Genomic DNA, 18435 nt, shown 5'->3' on the forward strand with positions numbered 1-18435 from the left:
ATTAAAACGGAATTCTAAAAAATGTTCAAAAAACCCATAGGAAGGCAGGAAAAAGAAAACAGAATAAAGAGGAAACAAAAAATAAAATGGGAGGCTTATTAACATATCAATATTTACATATCAATCATTACATTAAATATAAATGATTTTAATGTACTAATTAAAAGACTAAGATTGGCAGAGTGGATTTAAAAATCTGACCCAACTATATGCTATCTACAAGAAACACACTGCAAACATAATGATATTGGCAGGTTGAAATAAAATAATAGAAAACTATATATCATACAAACAGTAACCAAGGAAAGCAGGAGTGGACTTCAGGCAAAGAAAATTACCAGAGATGGGGAAGGACATTATATAAGGATAAAAGGGCCAATCCACCAAGAAGACAGCAATTCTAAACATGTATACACAAAACAGGAGTGCTGCAAGATATGTAAGACAAAAACTGAAAAAAGAAAGAGACAAATCCTTAATTATTATTGGAGACTTCAACAACCCTCTTTTAGCAATTTATAGAACTAGACAAAAAATAAGATATAAAGGAACTCAACAACACATTCAACCAACAAGATCTAATCAATATTTATGGAACACTCCACCCAATAATGGCAGAATACACATGTTTTTCAAGGGCTCATGGAACATATACCAAGACAGATCATGTCCTGGGCTATAAAATAAACCTCAAAAATCTAAAAGAATTAATATCTTAAGAGTGTACTCTACAACCACAGTGGAATCAAACTAAAGTTCAATAACAGAAAGATAAAGGAAAAATTTTAAAATACTGGGAAACTAAATAACATACTTCCAAATAATCCTTAGATCAAAGATGAAATCTCAAGGAAATAAAAAAAAATTAATTGAGCTGAATGAAAATAAAAACACAAACTATCAAAATGTGTGGGACGTAGCTACAACAGTGCTTAGAGGAAATTTTATAGCACTAGGGGTAACAGTCTAAAATCAGTAATCTAGGCTCCCAACTCAAGAACCAAAACAAGAAAAGCAAAATAATCCCAAAGCAAGTGGAAGAAATGACATAATAAAGATAAGAGCAGAAATCAATGACACTGAAATCAGTAAAACATTAAAGAAAAATCAATGAAACAAAGAGCAGTTTCTTTGAATAGACTGATAAAATTGATAAACTTCTAACAAGATTGAGAAGGAAGAAAAGAGAATACACAAGTTACCAATATCAGGAATTAAATAGGGGATATCACTATAGACCATGCAAACATCAAAAGAAAAGTAAAAGACCACCACAAACAACTCCACACACATACATAACAATAGATGAAATGGCCCACTTTCTCAAGAAACACAAAGTACCACAATTCACCCAATATAAAATAAGTAATTGGAATAGCCTTGTAATTGTTGAGAAAATTGAATTCATAATTTAAAAACTACTTAAAAAAAGAAACTTTCAGGCCCAGAGGATTTCACTGGAGAATCCTACCAAATATTTAAGGAAGAATTAATACCAATTATACACAATCTCTTCTAGAAAATAGGAGGATACATTTTCTAATTTGTTTTATGAAGCTGGTATTAACCTAATGCCAAATCCAGACAAAAACAATACCAAAAAATAAAACTACCAACCTATATCCCTTATGAGAACAGATGCAAAAACCCTTAAAATAATATTAGCAAATAGAATTCAACAGTTTGTTAAAAGAATGATATATCATGATTAAGCGGGATTTTTTTCCAGGGATGCAAAGCTGGTTCAATATTCAAAAATCAATGTAATCCACCACATTAGCAGGTTAAAGAAGGTAAATCATATGATCAGTCAGTGCAGAAAAAGCACTGGACAAAATCCAATACTCATTCATGATTTTTTTTAAATCTCAGAAAACTAAGAATAGAGGAAAACATCCTCAAATTGATAAAGATCATATTAAAAAAAAAAAAAACTACAGTTAACATCATATTTACTGGGAAAAAACTGAATGTGTTCCCCTTCAGGTCAGTAATGAGATGAGGATGTCTGCTCTCATCATTCTTACTCAACATAATGCTGTAGGTTCTAACCAGGGCAGTAAAGCAGGAAAAGGCATACCTATCAAAAAGGAAGAAATAAAACTATCCCTATTTGCAGATTACATGATTACCTACATAGAAAAACCCAAGGAATTAAAAAAAAAAAAGAAAAAACCTTCTAAGAACTAACAGGTGAATTCAACAAGGTCACAGAATATCAAATAAACAGAAAAATCTCAGTTGTGATTCCATATACTAACAATGAACACATGGACACCAAATTTAGAAATAGAATACTATTTAAAATCTCTCAAAAAAATTAAATACTTAGGTGTAAATCTAATGAAACATACAGGACTTGTATTCTTAAAAATATACAATGCTAATAAAAGAAATTAAGGAAGTCTAAATAAATGGAGAGGTATACCATTATTTATGGATTGGAAGATTCAGCATGGTAAAGATGTCAACTCTCCCCAGGTTGATATATAGTTTAATGCAATTCCTACCAAATCCCAGCAATATTTTTTGCAGATATAAACCAGATTATAAAATTTACATAGAAAAAGCAGAAGAACTAGAATAATTAAAACTATTTTTGGAAAAAAGAAGACATTGGGAGGAATCAGTTTACCCAATTTCAAGACTATTATATAGCTACAATAATCAAGACCACGTGCTCTTATACAGAAAGAGATTCAGTGGCATTGTCCTAGATAGGGTGGATGAAAGAAGAAAGATCACACACATGATATTTTAGTTGACCTTGGCCAAAAGTTTGAAATGCTCTAAATGCAGAATCCTTGGAGATGTTTCAACAGTGTGATATACATTCAGTGAGTCTATATAACATGGTATACCTGAATAAAAAACAAAACATCAAGTCTCTCATTTATCTTTGAAACTGAAGGACAAATATCTGAATTTTTCATTTGCTCTTACTTAAATTGTTCATTAAGTTTGCTTTAAGAAAAAAAAAAATAGAAAACATGAAATTCCATAGAAAAGAAAAAGCTAGTTGTTCTGCAAATATCCAGATGGATGAGTGTGCTGATTTCAATAGAGAAGATAAATGTAAATGTACGTTGTGGGGAATTAGAAATTTTGATTAGATTTACTGGATGTAAATTAAATTTCTACCTCTAATAAGATGGTAAGGCACATATTAAGGGAGAAACTGCAAGGAAATTACACTGGTTATATTTTACAGGGTATTTTTCCTAACAATACTGACAAAGATTTGCAGCTAAAAAGGCAAAAGTGCATTTATGTTACATCACTACAAGTCTGAAAGGGAAAAGAGCTGATGGAGGGCCAGTCTTTCTGTCCTTGGTGGTGCTAAGGAACTAGAATGAACCAGAGCACTCCTGTGGAGGTTAATGAGTCAGAACCATACCCAAGTCAGTTAACCAATCCCAGATTGAACCACCTGCTCCAAATCTAAGGAACATGGCAGCCAACAGCTTGTCAGCGCCCAAAACCCCTCACTGTTCTTCAGGAGACTTTTCTCAGGCTCACCCACCCCTGAAACTTGCAAATCACCTACGGCCTATGACCCAGCAGGTCACCTGCCTGCGCATTAAAATCCTGGAGGAGAGTGAAGACAGCTTCTGGAGGAGACACCCAGATCCGGGCAAAGATTTTCCCTCGGGCTTCTCTGCAGCCAGCAAGCATGAGCCTGAGTCTGTGACTGGAACCCTCCTCCAGAGCATCAGTTTTTTCATGGAAAAACGGCATCAATGGCTAGGATCTCAGCTTTCAGCAGCTTCTCCTGACACTAGCCATGACTCAGGCAAATCAGACCAAAATTTACCTAATGCCTCAGCAGACTCCTCAGGCAGTAGCCAAGAGATGGTGCAATAGCCCGGGCCCCACAAGAAACAAGCAGCTCCAGATCTGCCTACAACAGACACAGAGTATGATTCCCAGCCCCAGGATGTCCTGGGCATCAGGCAGCTAGAAAGGCCCCTGCCCCTCACCTCTGTGTGTTACCCCCACACCTCCCCAGAGCTCTCAGGTCCTCTCAGTTTGAACGTCAGAGGTATCCAGTATGTGCACAGATGCTGCCTCCCAACCCTCCCCTGCATGTTCAGTGAAACTGTCATTACCATTATTCTGGAGTCCCTATCAGCAGGTGCCATGTGGCCACGACCACCCCCAAGCAGCCTACCAGCAAGTGGTCCAGCCGGCTGTATGTGGGCAGCTCCTACCTGGAGCCAGCATGACGGGCTTGCACCCTGTGCAGAAGGTCCTGAACTACCCCAGCCCCTGGGACCAAGATGAGAGGCCTGGACAAAGAGACCACTCCTCCCCAAGGCTCCCGAGGGACCAACTATATAACCAGCCACCTAATCCAGCTGGAGTTCCTGAGGAGTCCTTGGGGTATCCTGCAGAGTTGAGACCACCAGATCCCCAGGCTCCATCCCCAGCTGCTGTCCCTAGACCCCCTAGTAACCTTCCAGCCAGAGGAACTCTGAAAACAAGCCATTTGCCAGAAGAATTACGGAAAGTCTTTATCACTTATTCTATGGACACAGCCATGGAGGTGGTGAAATTCGTGAACTTTTTGTTGGTAAATGGCTTCCAAACTGCAATTGACATATTTGAGGATAGAATCCCAGATATTGATATCATTAAGTGGATGGAACGCTACCTTAGAGAAAAGACAATGATGATAATTGTAGCAGTCGGCCCCAAATACAAACAGGATGTGGAAGATGCTGAGTCACAGCTAGGCAAGGATGAGCATGGCTTACATACTAAGGACATTCATTGAAGGATGCAGATTAAGTCCATAGAACAAGGAAGCATGACTTTCAGATTCATCCCTGTGCTCTTCCCAAATGCTAAGAAGGAGCATATGCCCACCTGGCTTCAGAGCACTCACGTCTACAGCTGGCCCAAGAAGAGAAACACCGTGCTACTGCAGCTCAGAGAGGAAGAGTACATAGCCCCTCCCTGGGGGCCTCTGCCCGCCCTTCAGGTGGTGCCCCTGTGAGCCCCTCTGTCCCCAGACCCCTGGGGCCATGCCGCGTGTGGGGCCCTGTTCCGACAAGCACTCTTCCAGCAGAGGCTGTTTGCCATCCCCCTCAGAGGGCTCCTCCCTACCCCAGAAGACCTGTCCTGCAGAGCACTCTTGCTGTGGAGACCTTCATAGACCCTGCCTTTCAAACAGAGGCCGTAGCTGCTCTGTATTCCCTACTTCTGACACCCCCAGCATGTTGCTCCTAACAGTCTGATGTGTCCGTTCTGGGCCTCTCCCTGCTTAGCAAGTAGATAATATAAATGATGTTGCAATAAATGTAAAAGACCACAAATACCATCCCAATCCTTAAAGCTACTTTTATGAGTTAGCCAGATACTCGTGTGTCCTCAGACCAACCTGATTCATGAACAAATAATAAAATGTGTAAAATATAAAAATAAAAAAAAAAAGCTGATAGAAATGTGTCTTTCAAAAATAGCCATCATCTTCCTGAAAACAAGCTGGGATTGAATAAACCTAGTGACAGACAGTCTGGCCTCCCTATTCCAGTGTTATACAAAGACCGTAAGTATGGGGAAGACCAAGAAATGGGTCACCTGCTTTTGCAGATTGCTGTGGACATGCTAAACAAGGCATCAAAGTAATCAGTAGCACCTGGCCCCTCTTTAAACATTAAGCACATTTAAAACAGTGGTTCTTAAATTTCACATCCTTCCGGAAATGCCTAGTAGGTTTGGTAAAGCTCAGATTGCTGGGCCCCACCCCCAGAGTATCTGATTCCTAGGTCTGGGGTAGAGCCTGAGAGTCTGCATTTCTAACAAGTTCCCAGATGCTGCTGACCCAGGGACCACACTTGAAGAGCCACTGATTTAGAGGAATTTACACACCTGTTTGGCACATAGGGACATTATAACAAGAAAAAGTTTCTCTGGAGATGTGCTGGTATGCTTCCCTTTATCAAATACAATGTGTTTCCCTTCTAGGAAGCCCAGAACTATATTTTTAAGATCAATTATATTAAAATATCAGCTAAAGTTTGAGGTACATCTGTAGTCCTGTCCCTCAGTGGCTTCTCTCTTTATTGAAAAATACTTCTGTTTCTTTTAAGAGGAATACAGGGTAGAATGAATGAATGAATGAACGAACAAACTAACGAATGAATGAACTAATGAACAAACTCTCATTGCACTTTAATTTCTGAGCTAGAAAAATAGGACTTGGAAGCCAGCAGTACTAACTATAAGCCTTAAAATTTGACATTACCTTGATAAAGTTCCAGCTGCCAACCAACTGTCCCACAGGCTTCCGCTATTCCCCTCTGCTAAGCTAGAGAAAGGGCCAATGAAAGAAGTTCAGGACATCCCCTTGGGCTTTGATTTGGAGCCGGTTCACCCTGCCAATCCCACACACCTGGCTTGCAAGTATGAGGCAGACGATGCATTAATGCATAGATGACATAGCTCTGGACCAGTACTTAGCTCGTGAGCCACAGAGCCAGGTTCCCACTGACTGCCTTTTATTGCTCTGGCTGCTGCAAGGCTCTAATCAAAACCAGCTTTTGAATTCTCCATTGAGACATTTTCTCTGGGCCTACTCTACTGCAGACAGCCACAGCAAAAACAGCCTCGAGTGAGAGTCAAGCAAACCCGTCAGTCACTCCCCAGGAACAGTCACAGCTTTGGCAAGGATCCTACCACCTGCCAGGGACTTCATCAGCCTCTGTTCCCAGATGCATGGTCCCTTCAGCAACACCACTCTTCCTCTCATTCACACAAAACACATATGCACACAAATGCATACACACACATACACAAACACTCTTTCTAGGGCTGCTTTACAAACTGCTGGGCATAAGGTTTTAGAATGTCACTTATAACAGGAGTCAATAACCACATGCACAAACTAATCTGGAAAATAAAAAGACTGAATTTTGATATATGTTTTCTCTAATCATAATCAGGCTATTTTGGCTAATTGTTAACTTGCTATCAGCTGAATTCAACCTATAGTTTTTCAAAGTGTTCCTTGTCAACCGATTTCAACCAAGGGTTTTCTTTACCTGGAGTTGGCAGGGTGTAGACTCAGGCAGAGCAACCCGACAGGGAGTTTGAAATAATCGGGTGTGTGTTGCCTGAAGGGAGGAGGATCTTGGAATGCTGAGCCACATAGCCTGGAGGGAGGCTCCTGATAACAATAGCTACCATTAGTCAGCACCTCCCACGTGCCAGATATTTTATCTTGCATTTAACCCTCACCAACAGCACTACAGGATGTGTATCACCATCCCCATCTACAGATTCTGAAGCCCAGAGGCTAAATGACTGAAGCTGGTAAATGACAGAACCAGATTCTACCCTTTCAACTCCAGAAACTACCCTTCTCTTACACACTGCTGGTTTCCTTCTAGGCTCATCATGAACCTCATTTCCTATTACCTTCTTTTTTTTTTTTTTTTTTAAGATTTTATTTATTTATTTGAGAGAGAGAGAATGAGAGACAGAGAGCACGAGAGGGAAGAGGGTCAGAGGGAGAAGCAGATTCCCTGCTGAGCAGGGAGCCCGATGTGGGACTCGATCCCGGGACTCCAGGATCATGACCTGAGCCGAAGGCAGTCGCTCAACCAACTGAGCCACCCAGGCGCCCCTTCCTATGACCTTCTAATCATGGTGCCACCACCTACATCAAATTCCAAAGCTATTTTGAAAGATAAAAAAAATAATAATGAAAACAGATTAAATGTATATTGGCTTCTGAACTGATTCTTACTAAAATTAAAAGATGCATTTGTGTCCAGATAATGGCTGTGTTTTTGTTTTTTCTTTCTTATCTAGGCTCCTCATCTCCTAGTGGCTAGAACTAATGGAGGCATTTAAATGCACAAGCACATACACATGAGGACACACTGACAGACTGCTAAATTTGCCTGTCTAGCATCTACCCTCAATCTTATCCTTGCAGTTGAACAGGGCTAGTCCCACCAATCCACTAGGTATTAACAGCCATGGGGATTTGTTCAGGGACAGGTCCCTAATTCAAGTTGACCTAATCCTCATTCCCAGGATTTTTTCCAAAGCAACCAAGAAGACACCCTATGTCCATAGGATATAAACCTGGAGAGGAGACTGCCTGAAGACCACATAAAGAAGGACAGTGCAGAGACATGGGGACACAGTCCTAATGACATTGTCCAAGGCCCTGAAGCCAGCATGCCTCACGCTAACTACCCCTGGACTTTTCAGTTATATGAGATAACACAATGCTATTTGGTCTTAAACCAAACAGATGGGTTTTCCGTCACTTAGAATTGAATGAGCTCTGATGGGGCGTTTATCTAAAAGCCCCAGGTCTTAGCAGACAGCACCCACTGGGGTCTGGTCCCTGCTTCCCTCTGTGCTTGCTTTGGTTGGGTTCTTTCAGTTTAAAGAATTCAAATAGGTGAATCACAGACCTGTACCTCTGAAACAAATAATACATTATATGTTAAAAAAATGAAGAGGAAGAAGATAGCAGGAAGGAAAAAATGAAGCAGGGGAAATCGGAGGGGGAGATGAACCATGAGAGACTGTGGACTCTGAGAAACAAACTGAGGGTTCTAGAGGGGAGGGGGGTGGGGGGATGGGTTAGCCTGGTGATGGGTTTTAAAGAGGGCACGTTCTGCATGGAGCACTGGGTATTATACGCAAACAATGAATCATGGAACACTACATCAAAAACTAATGATATACTGTATGGTGATTAACATAGCATAATAAAATTTTTAAAAAAACATAATTCAAATACGTTTGAGTCAGAGGAGGAGCACTGTAAGGCTATCGGTGGAGTGCTGAGGAGGAGGAAAGGATGTGAACTCCAGGAAAAAAGATTCTGGTTGAATCAGTCTCTACCCACAGAAAAAGAGGAACTGCAGGATTGAGTGATTTCCACTTTGCCACTCTGCCCTTAGAGGAGTCAGCTATTGTCAAGTATCTTCTCTCCCTGGGGTTTGTCTATTGAAGTCACCCCACTGCTTATTCCTTCAACCTGCCATTTCTCTGCCTTGAGTCCCCATAACTTTGTCCACGATCCCTCTTGACTACCAGTCTTCCTCAAGGCTCCTCTTCACACAGCGTTTAAACTTCAACTCTTAGCCCCTCAAAGCCTCTTTCTCTTGGCATTTCCTAGTCCACAATCCTGAAAAAAAAAAAAATCGGATTGACCCAGCTCCTCTTTATGTGCAGGACAACCTCACAGGTTGCTGACCAGCCTACAAAGTGGCTGCCCTTTTGGGTCAGTAAGCACTTCTGATCCAATCAACTTTGGACAGGGGTGAAATCCGTTGCTTTTACTTAAAAGGAACTGTGAGCAAGACAAGTACCATGACTGACTTCTCTAGTGTACCCTCTCCTCCCCCAGCTCTGCCAATGGGTGCTTTTCTTTCTACCTATAATACCTTTTCTTCCCTCTCCCTCTTTTGGTGAAAAAGTCATCTCAATCACCTCTTCCAGGAAGAGGCTGTGTTAGGTTCTCCCTGCACAATGCTACCTCCATCATAGTACCAATCACGTGCTAATATTGTACAGATAACCGGATAATGATTTAATATTGTAATTTTGATATCATTTTCTCTAGGACTACCTGATATCTCAAGGTTCCCCTCTCTTTGAGAAGCTAGACTTCAGGAACATAGGAAAAAATAAATAATGTATTCTTGGCTTTTGTACTTCAAAAATCCATTTAGGGCTCATAAATCTGGGTTTCATATACTGAGAAAGAAAAAAGCAGCCCCTGACATTTGGGAGCTGGCTTAATACTTTCAGCCTGGCCTTGGTTTTGCTAGGAGCTGGCCCGGCACCCAGAGATAGGTCTGGGTATTCTCCTGTAAATCATAAAAAGTTTCATAGAATGTCAGTATCAGACAAGGCTACTATGAAACCATAATGGATCAAGACAAAAACAAGACCAGTCCATACTCATGTCTGAACACAGTGAAAACACAAATCTTTCCAGGCCACAAAGATACCCAATATCTCCCTCCCCCAGTTAATATGAATGACTGCTGCTTCTTTACCAATTATAGCTTTAGTCTCTGTCTAATCTTCCCTCCTGCTAGATAAAATATATTAAGATACCCAATCATAGAATTACCCTACTTCCTGACAGCATCCAATCCAGAGCAAAATCCCCATTTTCTTAAACCCTTTCAAAATCTCTTAACACAAGCCCAAATTCTATAATAAGTCCTTTCTAACACCCTCTTACCGACAACACCTTGATTCTTTACGGTATGTGTTCTCCCTCACTGCACCAAATAATAAGCCAAATTTGTTCTACTACAAGTATGTTCCTCCTGGTCTTGGCTGGAGGGCATTGACATTCTAAGCTCTGAAGAAGTCAAGTCATAGTTTATGCCATAAATTAAAAGATTTGAAAGAATGTGTGTGGTCAAAGACATTCAAAGACAGTTTTTTCCCAATCCCCACTCATAGTAGACTGCATAATATTCTATAATCTGTGGAGCTGAGTCAAAGGGGAGAGAAGGTCAAAGGGAAACACATTGTCATTATGCTACTGAAAAATAAGTACACTCTGTGGGAATACTGGGACATCAAAAACCAGTACTGTAATGACCAAGTAGAAAGGAAGAAACGTGGACCCTCTTGGGTCCCTGAGAGGGATACCCATGCCATTTACTCTACCACCTCTCCCCACCTACCTCCACCAACCCCCACACACACCAAACCAAGTCTTTTGGAGGCAGCGTACATAATAGAATTGCCAGATCGATCTGGAGATCCAAGAGTAAGAAGGATTGGGCTCAGTTACCAGGTTAAGTCCCATAATTGGCAAAAACCATGGAATTTCCCAAAGCTCAGCATCAGGGCTCTCTGAACCCAGCCATTTAGGGATTTTTATGTAGATTTCATTATATAGGTGATTGATAAAATTACTGACCATTAGTGATTGAACTCAATCTCCAACTGAGATGTCTGGGTATAGCAATGGACCTGGAAATTCCAAGCTTCTAATCAAAGTTTGGTCTTTCTGGTGAGCAGCCTCCATCCTAAAAGATGATGTCTAAGGACCTGCCAACAGTTGCCTCATTAGCCTAAACTCAGGTGTAGTTGAAAAGGGCTTGTTACAATTAACAAAAGATGTTCCTATCACTTTTATCTCTCAGGAAATTCCAAGGAGCACTGTGCCAAGAACAGAGACAAAGATAAAATATATATTTCTTATTATACCATACCAGCACAGCACATGGAACAGCCAACTGTCTGCGGATAACCAAGACTATTGTGAGAGCAGCTAAGACCCAGATCTGAAAAGGCCTTGTGGTTAGGATAAAGAATTACAGCCGCCATCTATGTGGACCAGCCCTTATGGAGGAGACAGAAATGAGATGAGATGCTCATCAGTTGCAGGGTGGAAGATAAAATTAATTTCTCCTCGGCCTGGGCATTCTGATGCCCCCCAGAACTCAATTCAACCCCATGGAAGGAGAAGGGCCAGGAAATCCTGAAGTGACCAAGATTACTTACATTGACTGAAATAAAGTATCATTTGTTGTTAGAATAAAAGTTCAAAATAGAAATTAAGTTCTGTTCTGGAAAAATTAAAACAGTTTCACTTCTGGGCACCTGAGCTTGTTTAATGAGATCAACTCACTATTATCACTGCTCTAGGCTGCAGGTATTTTAAGTCTATGGACTAAAAGTCATGTCCACAATACTTGTCTGTCTCCCTCACTAAACTCTAAGTCCTTGGAACATTAGAACCCATATTATTTGTATTGACCCACCAGTGCCTATCACGGTGCAGGTTTTGCATTTGCCCTGGATCAGCCATTTGCCAGCTACACATCCTTAGGAAAATTGTTTAATTGCTTTGAGATCCTATTTCCTCACCTTAAAATTAAGGGAATCTACTGGCAAAAATAAAGCACGTGTTTTCACCAATTATAGCAAGGACTAGTATTACATTGATAATAAGTATGCATTGTAGAATATTTTAAGAAAATGTGTTTTTCTATTTTATAACTATATACTAATCAGAACTGGGTTAACTAGATTCAACTACTCCTTTAATCCAAGGGATTCGGAGTAGTCCTTAGGGAACCTAATTTAATGACTAGATAAGGCAAATTTGTAATTAGTGTATCAACTGCTTATATGGAATTAAGTCTTTCCAAAGTGCTTGAAGGTACTTGAAACAGTTTATCTTTAGTAGACCAACTGTTCCCAAACCTGGCTCATCATCAGAATCATATATGGAACTTTTTAATCACAGATATCCCTGGGCCCACCATGGAGATTTTGATTCTGTGGGTCTTGGTAGGCTCTGGAAACTTCCCATTTAAAAAGTTTCCCAGGAAATTCCAGTGATCAGCCAGGTAAGAGAATTACTGCTTTAAAAAAAATTCACTAGACAATGGAAACTCCAACCATATTTGAATTATTATAGATTTCATATTAATTTCTCTTTTTATTTTCTATTAGAACATGTTTCTTTTTTCAATTGGCACACTACCAGTGAATGCTATGTCTGGGAGTTGTTTCAAAATAAGCTGGAGAGTTGAGAAATGGGCTGGGGGAGTAGGATAAAATGAAACAATATGGGCCATGAGTTGATAATTGTTGAACCTGGGGCAGGTATTTTGTTTTGTTTTTATTCTCTCTACCTTTGTATGTATTTGGAACGTTCTATGACAAAAAGTTTTTACAAATAAAACTGAGGTATATGAATGAGTAAAGCCTCCTGCTTCCCTTCTCATAATTTCATTCCCCAATAATAACTACTATAAGCTGCTGTGTATCCTTCTAGTTACTTTTGGTGTGTGCTCTATATGAATTTCCTTTTTTTATTATTCCACTTATATGCCAACCTTTTGCCAGATCTTGTAATGAAACTGGTTCGAGAGATGTGCCTGAGAACTTTTCACAGGGAAATCACTGCAATCCCATCACCAACCTTCCTCCTGTTTTTCTCACTTCCACCATCTCCTGTTTCTCCCATGGCAAACAAGGCGGCCCTTTAAATCCCAATCTACCTGCCTGGGAGCAATTACTGCTTTTTTTTTTTTTTTCACAGCCCATAGGACCGGGTCTCCTCTAATTCTCCTCTCCTTGGGACCTATAAGATGGATGAATGGATGGATAGATAGACAGATAGATGATAGATAGATAGATAGATAGATAGATAGATAGATAGATAGATAGATAGATAGATGATAGAAGAGGTGAAATGAGAAAGAGAGCGAGAGAAAGAATGCTTCCAAATACTTAGGTCATCACCTGAATTTCTCCCTTATAATCCAGATATATTTGGCTCCATGTATTCACAGGCAGAGAAACATACAATTCTATGTGCACATCCTAGCATGAGTGCACACACACACACACACAAACACACAAACACACAAACACACATATAAATCTCTTTTGACCCTATCGTGTACATACTTTGAAAAGTTTGTTAGAAGAACCAGCCTGGTAATAATTCACTGCACCTCATGTATAATAAGCAGAAATGCACCGGCCTTTATGATGAATTGCCAGGGTAACACAGGGACATCTTGTTTGCATTTCAATGCACCAAGTGTCAGATTCTTATTTCATTACTCGCTGGCACATTAGTGGACGGTTTTTAATTTCTTTTTTTTTCCCCTTTAGCAAAGCTCCATGGAGACCTCTCGCTTTTGCCACTTGCATCAGGAGCAAGGTTGCATTATTTTTAAATGCTATAGTGTCTGGGTCTCACTTGAAATGTTGCTGAATTAACAAAATAAATGATAGCATATTACCAGCAGTTCTATCTGGCTTTTTTTTTAACACAAAATTTCTCTTGCTTTTATTGAACTCATTCTATAAAAGGGGGTTTGGAAGATTTGTGGCATCTTCTTCGTATTTTAAACTGGAAGGTATTGTTTTTAGTAATTTTTTTTTTCTTTTACCCAGGTTCACACTGTTCCTTCTACAAGAAGCTATTCTCGGAGGAACTGTGGTTCTGAATTACCTTGTAATCTGCTGGGAGCTGCTGGCTGTTCAGACCTACCATGAAGTCCCTTGACCTGCCCCACATTCAAGGCAGCAGTCTAAATGTGGATGCCATATAGACTAAGAGCGTTTGGTTTGGTTTTGTTTTTTCAAAATTCTACCAAAAATGTGAATGGAATTTTCTTCCTAATATCTTCCCATATACATAATGAGATTTAATGGAATGTTCTTTAGAGCAGTGATTCTCAAGCTTTAGGGGCATCAGAATCACCTGGAGGGCTTGTTAAACTACACATGGTTGGGCCCCACCCCCAGAGTTTCTGATTCAGTAAGGTCTGAGGTAAGATCTGAGAATTTGCATTTCTAATAAGGTCCCGGTTGATGATGATACTACTGATCAGGAAATATACTTTGAGAACCACTCTAAGGTTATAAGCCCAGTTCTATCATTTACCTTCTGCATGGTCTTGGGAAAGTTACTTCACCTCTCTGAGATCTAAGAGTCCTCATCAATAAAATAGAGATGGTAATGGCACTTTCCTCTAAAGCAACTGTTAGAGAAAATGAACCAATAAATATAAAGCACCAAGAACAATGCCAGGCACATGGTAAGCCCTCAACAGATATTAATTCTTTTCCCTTCCTCTTCTTCTCCTCATGGAAGGGAGATGAGAGGTCCTCTAGTCCAATTCTCCACACGATGCAGGAGTCGCTCCTCCAACCTGCCTGCTGTAATCACTTAGCTCCTATCTGGTCACCTCCAGATATGGGGACCTCCCTATTTCAGGGAAATCTTCTGCTTTGTGGCCTGCTGTCATTGGTAGAAAGTTATGCTGAAAGTTGAAACATATTTCTCTGAAATTACATGCTCCTGCCCTCCTGAGTCACAGAGAATAAATCTTGCCTATAATCTTGAAGTTTTTCATTCGGGACATCCTACAGGCTTATCAATCTGATAAGTGGGCTTCGAACAGAAGCAGGTCTTAAACGGCTTGGTACCCTCTGTTGTGTTTATTAATGACTTCAGTGATGGATTCATTCATTTATTCATTCTCTCACTAGGCAAAGTATGTGAGAAGAGCTCTGCTAAAGAAAAGCTGGCAAAATGGATAGAAACTGGACTGTGCAACTCAGGGAGGCCAGACTAAGAGGTTTAAGCTTTATTGTTTGGTAGTGGGAGGCCTTTGACTAGTTTCAAACCAGAGAGGGAAATGGTCAGATTTGTATTTTATAAGATCACACTGACAAGAGTTTGAAGAATACGTTGCTTGTGGTGAGACTGGAGCCGAGGAGACTAGGTTATAAAGAAGAATGAACAGGAGAGATGTCAAAATGATAGAAAGAACAGGACTTGGTCATCATTTGCATGGGAAGGTTAAAGGAAAGGGGGTGTCTAAGATGATGTCCAAGGCCCTGGCGGCTGAACAAAGGGTTGACATTTACTGATAAATGTAATACTTAAAGAGTATCAGGTTTTCTAGGAAATAATCAATCCAATTTGGGACATGTTAAGTTTGAAACACTTCTAGAACATCCCATAGGCAGTTGAACACATAGGTATGAAATCTCAGTACATCTATAATACAATATGAACTACAGATGTGGGAGTCAAGGATTTATATTTTATAGCTAGTATAGATTCCTATAATATAGAATATAGAATTCTAAATACAGGATAATAATTCCATAATTATAGGAATGGGAAAAAAAAAAAAAAAACACTCAGGGTCAGAGAGGAAAGAAGAGGACCAGGACACAACTTTGAGGAACAGCAACATCGGAAGGGCAGAGAAACCAAAAGGAATCCACCAAGGACAGCCGAACAGATGGAAAACACAGAAGAAAACAATAACACAGAAGCCAAAGAAGAAAACCAAGAAGAGCTATGTGGTCAACAGTATCTGTTACCACAGTGAGAACTTCAGGTAAATACTAAAAGAGGCCCATTGGATGTGGCAATCCAGAGTGGATCTTGGTGAGCAAGTGTTTGTGGAGTAAATGTGGTAAAAACTAGGGAGTTGAGCTCATGTGAAAAAAAGAGGGAATGAGAAACTTGAGACAGAGTATACTAACTTCAAAGAGCTTGGAAGGAATGGAGAGACAGAATAGGTCAAGGAAGAAATTTTTTAAGATTTTATTTATTTATTTATTGAGAGAGAGAGAGAGCACCCAGATGTCCATCGACTGATAAATGGATAAAGAAGATATATATATGTATGTATGTATATATATACACACACATACATTATATATACACCATACACTATACTATGTATCTATACATTATATATATCTATACATACATGTATGTATATTATATATATATACACATATATATATAATATTACTCAGCCATCAAAAAGAATGAAATCTTACCATTTGCAATGATGTGGGTGGAACTAGAGGATATTATGCTAAGTGAAATAAGACAATCAGAGAAAGACAAATATATGATCGCACTCATGTGGAATTTAAGAAACAAAACAAATGAACATAGGGGAAGGGAGGGAAAAATAAAATAAGATGAAATCAGAGAGGGAGACAAACAGTAAGAGACCCTTAATGCTAGGGAACAAAATGAGGATTGCTAGAGGGGAAGTGGGTGGGGGGATAGGGTAACAGGGTGATGGGCATTGAGGAGGGTACTTGATGTAATGAGCACTGGGTGTTATATGAAGTGATGAATCACTAAACTCTACTTCTGAAACTAATAATATACTATATGTTAATTGATTTTAAACAAAAAAAAAAGATTTTGTTTATTTATTTATTTAGAAAGAGAGCACCCATGAGCAGGGGGAGGGGCAGGGGGGAGGGAGAGAGAGAATCTCAAGCAGACTCCATGCTGAGTGTGGAGCCAGACATAGGGCTTGATCTCATCACCCTGAGATCATGACTTGAGCCAAAATCAAAAGTCAGATGCTTAACCAACTGAGCCACCCAGGGGCCCCAGAAAGAATTTTTTAATATCAGAGAAAAATTAGTGAAGTGGAAACCAGCAACCGTGGCCAATACTTCTTGTGAGTTCATGTATGTGTTTATGGCTGAACCTTTGTGACTGACAGACATTAGTCACAGCAAAGTCAAGAATAATAAGATGATTTGGAGCAATGGAGAACTGAGCTTTGACTTGATGCCCAAACTATGCTGACTTGTAGGAAAACAAAAATACTGTTAATTTTCAGGTTACTGCCTCTAAACTCAGGGTTTCCACAGTTCGTGTCTAGAAAATCTAGCCATGCCTTCTTAAGAATACTAATGTTCAAGCCTGGAGAAGGAAGAAGGAAGATGACTCCCACATCAGGTGATAGGCATCTGCTCCATCGCTTTGCCACAAGCCATGCCATGAGAGTAAAGCCAGCTCTGGAGAGCAGCTTCTCTGCCAAATATTCACCCATGACCTCTTCACATCTATTCTCTTGCTCTATCTCCCACTCTCATCCACCAGCAATCTTTCTCCCTGGCTCCAGTAAGTGTCTCCCACCTTCCTCATTTTGTTGACCCATTTTTGTTGACCCCATTTTTCATCTCCCCACTCCTACCTTTAGTGTACCCCCAGTTTTTAAAACATTCTTAAGTTTGGCAACCAAACCAACTCCAGGTAAAGGATAAACTCCCTGGCCTGTTACCCCCACCAGAGCACACCACCGCCAGACCAGGCACAGCTCCCATCAGGAAAGGGGATGAGAGAGCTTAAGGGTATATATTACCCTAACTACACCTCTACACTTATGTCCCCTACAGCTCAGAACAATGTCTTATACATGAGTCCTTGATAATTATTTATTAAATTGAAATTACCTGGTGGTCCTCTCCTTTACTGTATTCTCTTCCAGTTCCCCAGGACAGAAGTGATTCACACTGTCCTAGGACTCTCAGAGCACCCATCTCATGAGTAAAGGCCGTAACTAGACCTTTAGTGAAGCAGACTCCCAACAAAGTGGCATGCATAGCTCACTACTCCCCAACAGAGGAATTTTCATGTAGGTGCCCAAGGCCACTCAACTAGTATATGACAGAACCAGCATTTGGGCCTGGCTCATCTGGTCCCATAGTCTGTTCTCTTCAAGACTTACAGACTGTGCTGTCTTCATTTATCTACATGAGATGGTACACAGAGGGGAATGTCCTACCCCCAAAGATCTCCCATACTCTGCAGGCATTATGCACTGTCCCTGAAGAAGCTTTCAGGACTATACTCATCAAGAGATCCCACTGATCTGCCTAGGCCTGGGACTAGGGTGAAATGAGTCTGACTCTGCATGTGCATGACCCTGTGAGTAAATGCCTCCTTAAATTTTGCACCATAGAAGTCTCAGTCACCTCACCCTGGTCCTGGCCCTAGATTCTCCTAAGGATCTCCTTTTTGTTATCTTTCAAAAATACTATTTGAAGATACACAAAATTATCTCATTTCTGGAGTGACACCACCCACATGACTAAGACATCCCTCAGTTGTGTCCCCCCCACCCCACC

General features: G+C 40.3%; 1 pseudogene; it reads left to right on the forward strand.

The window, feature by feature from the left end:
* The first annotated feature begins 3352 nt into the window (after positions 1–3352).
* On the forward strand, positions 3353–4999 carry LOC123834669 (E3 ubiquitin ligase TRAF3IP2-like; annotated as a pseudogene).
* The last annotated feature ends 13436 nt before the right edge of the window (positions 5000–18435 follow it).

This window comes from Mirounga angustirostris, unplaced genomic scaffold (genome assembly GCF_029215605.1).
Source record: "Mirounga angustirostris isolate CCGP_5_RB_7025 unplaced genomic scaffold, mMirAng1.0.hap1 SCAF_1, whole genome shotgun sequence".
Classification (NCBI taxonomy): domain Eukaryota; kingdom Metazoa; phylum Chordata; class Mammalia; order Carnivora; family Phocidae; genus Mirounga; species Mirounga angustirostris.